Source organism: Ursus arctos, unplaced genomic scaffold (assembly GCF_023065955.2).
Source record: "Ursus arctos isolate Adak ecotype North America unplaced genomic scaffold, UrsArc2.0 scaffold_10, whole genome shotgun sequence".
In the NCBI taxonomy this organism is placed as follows: Eukaryota; Metazoa; Chordata; class Mammalia; order Carnivora; family Ursidae; genus Ursus; species Ursus arctos.
The window spans coordinates 68,223,963-68,230,229 of NW_026622764.1; the positions used below are offsets into that span (position 1 = coordinate 68,223,963).

Consider the following 6,267-nt stretch of genomic DNA (forward strand, 5'->3'; position numbering starts at 1 on the left):
CTGCAAAAGTCCTCGCACTGGGTGTCCTCCTCCCGCGCAGCCCTTCCGCACGTCATCTGTCGTCCACAGGGCAGCCAGAGAGGGCATTTGGCTATTGTTTTGTTTTGTCTGTTTGCAGTTTCGAGCCTTCTTTTTCCATTTTGTTTCTTTTGCAATTGAAAGAGTTCTTTTATAAATTTTTTAATAGCCATTTTCAAGCACACACAGAACAAAGGCCCACATAATATCCCCCCCGCCCCAGCCATCACCTGGCCAGTCCTGTTGTAACTATCCTCCGACCCACTGCTGCCCTCTCCCCACGCTGTTTCACAGCAAACTCTTGACAACAGAGGGTCTTTCAAAACAAATCAGATCAAGTCACTTCCTAGTTTCAAAACCTCCCGCAGCTTCCCAAGGTCTCTGCAGGGACAGCCTGCACGCACCGTGGCACCCAGAAGCCCACTAACCACTCTGCTGGCGTCTCCTCACTCTGCTCCAGCTGTCATGGCCCTTCCGTGCTCTGGACCCACTGAGCAGATCCTACCCCCGGGCCTTTACACTTGCCATCCTGCCCCCTAGACAGCCTACGCCCTACATCTATGAGGCTCCGCTCTACCCCAGCATTCACATCCCAACTCAGATGCCCCACTCTCTCCGAAAGCTCTTCCCAGTGGGCCCATCCCTGGTAGCCCCCCGCCTCTAGCCGCTGTCCACCAAAACACACTGCAATCAGTCCATTCGTGTCAAAAACGTGCTTGGCCTAAACTCAAAGCTTCATAAAGCAGAAACCTCGTCTGTTTTGTTCCATGTTATTTCCCCACCCAGTGCTTGGTATATAATAAGCACTGACTATTTGTCGAGTTTAAAAAGCAAACGAGGAAGAAGAAGAAGAAGAAGAAGAAGAAGAAGAAGAAGAAGAAGAAGAAGAAGAAGAAGAAGAAGAAGAAGAAGAAGGAGAGGAAAAATGAAAAGTATTAACTTCAGGGCAGTTTTTAAAAATAAACTTTCCTGGTGTACTTATCTTTAAATTCACTGATTTAATGAAACCTCATTTGTTAGGAAAAATACATGCGTACAAATGCATTTGCAGGGGTGGTGGTGTGGGGACACAAAACCTTTTGCAGTGCAAAGACACTGGCATCCGTGAAAGATCCTGAGTGAGCTGAGTTCTAATTCTGCAAACAGAGAAAGAGAAGTCTGGGAGGAAATGACTATTTTTAGTCCTTAGAAGCAGCTCCTGCCCCAGCTAACGTGGGGGGGGCGGGTGGCTACCCTGAGATGAGAAGCCCCTACTCTCCCGCTCTTAATGCCATGTCATGCCAGAGGAAAAGAAAAACCTCTAAGGAGGCAGGATTAATGAATTCTGAAATGAGAAGTAAAAGATAGACGTTTAGTTCGTTTAAGAAAAGCCTCCATTGCAGGCCCCTGAGTATTTGGGGTCCTGTTTGACGGAACTCAGCTTCTGAAGGGAAATCACGTCGCGCTTCTCGAAATTCCACAGCATGTTTTAAAACAAACCTGTAAAAACATACTTTAAAAACATAACGTTTTTCAATTGGTGAAAATCCATTCCCAAAAAATGCTCCTTTCTCCGCAGTCCTGCGCCCCCACACACTGCTGTGTCCAGAGCCCCTACTCTCAGCCTCTCCCTTTCATCGAACCTGCCTTCCCAACTGGCCCTAGAACCGAGACTCTGGCTTTCATGGGCCTGCAGCAACGCTTCTGTGCAACTGGTGGTCAGTGCTCCCGATTGTGAGTGCGAACGGCCTCACACAGAACCTGTATAGGAGAAAAGTTCTGGATTAACGAAATCTGTATGAATGTGACACTTCCGAACTCACTGGAAGGGAATCCTTCCGCAAAGCAAGCGACACAGCCCAGAACGGTTGGGTGGCGGGTGCCCACGCGGGGCTACCCAGCCGGGCCTCCCCTTCCTCCGCGCTCGCTCCAGCTTCCCAGACAGCCTGGCGGGCCGACAGCGTGCCCTCAGCCTTCTCCCACACGTCCCTCGTCTCTGAGGAGAACAGCAGCATTATTAACTCAGGCTCTGGTAGGAATGTGCAGGGGCTGGGGCCGGCTTCTGGCCCCGGAGCTCTTTGAAGATAGAGCACTGAGGCAACCGGGAGAGCTGAAAGGCTCTGAGCCCAGCAAGGAATCCGTGGAAAAAAACCTCCCCTGGTTTCCTTCACTCTATGGCTGGACTCAGGCCTGCTACCTCAAGGCCTAATGTGGCTGGGCTGGGCTGGGCTGGCCGGGGGAGGCTGGGCCCAAATTACTTGAAAGAAGGCGCTTTGAGTTCTGCGGATGGCCTGAGTCCGAAGACTTCTTATATACATGCCACTTCATCATGAGCACTTTTCTGTGGGCCAGCAAAAGCCCTTTCCATGACTGGCTCACGTATGCCTCACACATCTCTGTAAGTAGGATTAATATCATTCTCTGCTCTGTGGAAGAAGCTGAATCACAGGGCTAGGAAGCCTACTGAGCTCACACCACCAGCCCGAGGAGGAATGGGAATGTACCCAAAGCCACTGGACACCCGTGTCTAAGTTCTTGACCACTAGCAAGCCTAGAGCCAGCACAGGTAGGGATAAAAAAAACCACAGGTCTATACTACCTGGGTTCGAATCCCACCTCTGCTGCTTTTTGGCTGTGTGATTTTAGCAGATTGCTATACTTCTCTGTGCATCAGTTGCTTTAAGTTGAGAATTCTGATAGGACCTATCACGCAGGATCGTGTGTGCACTTAATCCCTTACCGCATGCGAGTGCTTCACGGTGCCTGGTATGTTAAGTGCCGTGTGTCTGTTCTAGGTCCCATGATGCCACTTCCTATTCGTGCACAATTCTGTGTTGCTGGCTCCTTTCTCCACCTGTTAATGGCAGACATCTAATTCCCTGCAAACCCAAGTGAATTATTTCAGGACGGGGGACTTTCTGGAGGAGGTCCTGGAAGATGCCACTTCCTAGCTGCCTCCTCTATCTCTCTAGCTGGACATTGTTCAGTGACACCCACTCTCAAAGCCAACTCCTACGAAGGTGCCTAAAGCCCCGCCTCCTCCAGGGCTGGTGGGCACGGTGGTCTCCCCAAGATAATGTGGGGCCCTCCCCCACCCCTGCCAGATGGGCGACTGGGCCCCGGCACTCCAAAGCCGAGCCAACTCTGCTCTCTGAGCCCTCATTGTGCCAGAGCCATATGGGGCCAAGCCGGGCAGCCTGCCTTCAGGGCCTTGCCGAGCACTTAAGGGAACTGGCTTCCAATTTTTTCTCACAGAATCCATGAGCTCATGGGAGGCTGGGCTGAGGGTCAGATCTGAGGCAGAAATTAGAATTAAGTCCTCTCCAAATGCTTGAAGCTCTGTCATCATCCTTCCCCTTCCCCTCCCCTTTCCCCCTCCCCCAGACCTCCAGCCCCCACACCCTCCCCACCTTCCTCAAGTCAGGGGTTCTTAACCCCGATTTAAAAGACCCCTGGGATGCCTGGGAGGTCTGAAGTCTGAAACGGAGCGTGTATGCGTGGGCATTTCCTGGGAAGACTTCCACGGTTATTGTCATGTTCTCAAAAGGGGTTTATGATCCCCCCAATGTCAGGGACCCCGGCTTCCACAGGATAAGTCCATCTACTGGGTTGGGCTCTCCGGGAAAGGCTCTAAGCTGGAGCTGGGCATGAGGGGGTAGCTGAGAAACTCCTGTGGGAGAGACAGGTGGGAAAAGCAGAAGGTGGGGGCAGTCAGGCAGGGGAGAAACCCAACCCAGAGCTGCGCCCTGGGATTCTGGAGCACGGACCACCAGTAGAGGAGTCCCGCACTGGGCAGAAGTGCTGGGCCCCAGACCACAGTGTTGCTCTCACAGTGGCCTGGGCAGCCCTAAGTATAGGGCCGGGTTTGAAAGCTGAGGCATGCTCTGAAGGAGCTAACAGCTGGAGGCTGTCCGCAGGCCATGCTCATTGTAACTGGGGCCTGAGCTATTTCTGGAAGCTGGTCTGGGTGGTGCATCTCTGTGCCGGCTGGGTACCCTGGGTAGCCACAGCACACAGCCCCTGGCTGGGCCACCTCACAGTCCATCAGACTTGCCCAGGCAGATCCCAATCCTACAAGTGGCCCAGCCTAAACCAGGCCAGGGGCCCCTCACCCTTGACCTATATACATAGGAGTCCCAGAGACCCGGGCCCTGAACTTGACCTCAGGAAGAGAGCTAGCAGGATGCTGGGCAGGAGAAGCAAGTCATAGAAAAGGGAAGTCTTTATCTTATGAATGGATTGTATACACGATGGTTGTTTTAACATTGGAATACATTTTCTCATGGAAATCCTATTAGAAATGGTTCCCGGGCTTATCTGTGAACACCTGTTAAATTCACAGCGAGGTTCAAGGGTCATCCTGAGGTCGGAGGCCGGAAGACCCCCCCCCCATACCGAGCTCCTCAGAGTAGTGCAGGGACCCCTGCAGCGCGGAGGGCAAGGAAAATCTGTCAGCATCAGCCGGCGGAAGCAGTGGGAGAGAATCCAGGCCGGCAAGGGCGTCCCAGGACTTCCGCAGCGAAGGGAGAGGGGCTTAGTTATAGAGAGACATTGCGCACAGGGATGCGGGGACCCCAGGGGCCTGCGGCAAGGGGACCCCGCGGCAAAGGCACGCTGCCCTGTACAAGGAGGTTATGCCGCCCTTTTACTAACCGGGTTTCCTGCCTCCCATCAGCCCAGGTCCCTCTGCGATCACCCTCGGGGAAAGGCTCAGCCAGGCTGGAGGGAGTGAAGGCGACATCCCGCAAGATCTCGGTTAACCTCTAATGCGGGCGGGCGTCTCATCCCAGAGCGGCCGCAGCGTCAGAGCGCGCCCGTGGGGGACGTTCTGAAAGCGGCCACTAGAGGGCGCGTCCGCCCTTCCCTACTCCCCCGGCGCCGGAGAGGGCGCGGGTGATGAAACCGGTCTTCTCCTTGCCCTTTAAGGAGCAGGCTGCTCCTGAAGTGCCCTCCTCCCAGGGCAAGCTCCAGGCTTCTATTAAAGGGAACAGCTTCTTCATCCTGTAACGTGAAGAAACTTCCACACAGCATCCCTTAAACACGTTTAATGTGACCAGAGTGGGAAAACATCTGAAGGATGGAATGTAGAGCCGCTACCATTTAAAAACAACAACCACCCATTCCCATCTCCTTGGTGTGTGTAGACTGGTCCTGGGATAGGTCTCAAGTTTGCCTGTATGCCACGGAGTGCTGTCCCCTCCCCAGACAGGCTGAAGGTCGGGGGCTTGCCTAGGTACCGTGTCCAGCTACTCCAGACACTGCAGGTAACCTGGCATCATACAAATTTTCCGTATCAGCCCCACATGGACACTCATATTTGTCCGGATGTGGTTACAACGTGGGGGTTGAAAAATAGGGCCACTGGTGATATTTTCTATGCTGTCCACTTAGATTCTGGAAGGTACCATTGTCTGGACCAAAGCAGGTCCACATTGAATAAGTAGGTCCCTGGGTGGGGTTTTCAGGAGCAGACAACACACCAAGAAAAAGCGAACTGAAATCTTAAGCAAGAGCCACGGTTGTGAATTCTGAGCTGCTGGAGGGGATGGTCAGACCTGAGGTGCTATCGAGGTTGTGGCTTAGTACATTACGCAGAAGGCTAGGTCCGAAAGGCCCTCAGGAGAAATGCCCATCTTTCCTTGGTTCCAGAAATCATGATTTTCTAAGCAGTTGATCTGCTTTTATTTCAACACTCATCTGTTTCTCTTTTTCGTTTATTCCTGGGCCCAGCTTGTGGCCCTTTGAAAGGAGGTGTACCAACCCGCCCCGTAAACTTTGTATTTTTCCTCACCCCACTCCTGGCTCCGTATGATGTCTCCACTCTTATCGCTGCTCTTGCTCTTGCTCTGGTTTTTAGTGTATATTAAAGTTTATATTTTGTCTCTTCTTTGTAAACTGCCTAAATCCTTTGTGGAACAGAGCAAAATGCAAATAAAATAAAACAGGCATCAGATACATTCTTTCTGTGGCACAGTATTAGGCCAAGGGGTTCGTGACTATTCAGTACCTGTAATCCTAGGAGAGAATTTTAAAGTTCTCTGCCAGACTCCTGTGTGGCAACGTTTGCCAATACTCTCTACTTCCCATCACCCTTAATTTCGCTTAACCTTTGATTTGAACACCTCCAAGTTGTGTCTTCTGGACTTTTCTCTTTTGTATGTAATTCACAAAGCCTTATTTTTCTGATTTTCTGATTTCAGAAAGTATATTCTAGCTTCTCATGTCATCCACAGATTTTTTTAAAAAAAATTTTAAGTCGGTTTACAAATT

General features: G+C 51.7%; 1 long non-coding RNA gene across 1 annotated transcript; it reads right to left on the minus strand.

Moving 5' to 3' along the window:
* Positions 1-976: 976 nt before the first annotated feature.
* Positions 977-4,801, minus strand: LOC130543183 (uncharacterized). The gene is made up of 3 exons (XR_008958327.1): positions 4,651-4,801; positions 2,738-2,851; positions 977-1,758 (listed from the first exon to the last, which is right to left on the minus strand). It is a non-coding gene; the product is annotated as an uncharacterized LOC130543183 (long non-coding RNA).
* Positions 4,802-6,267: the final 1,466 nt, after the last annotated feature.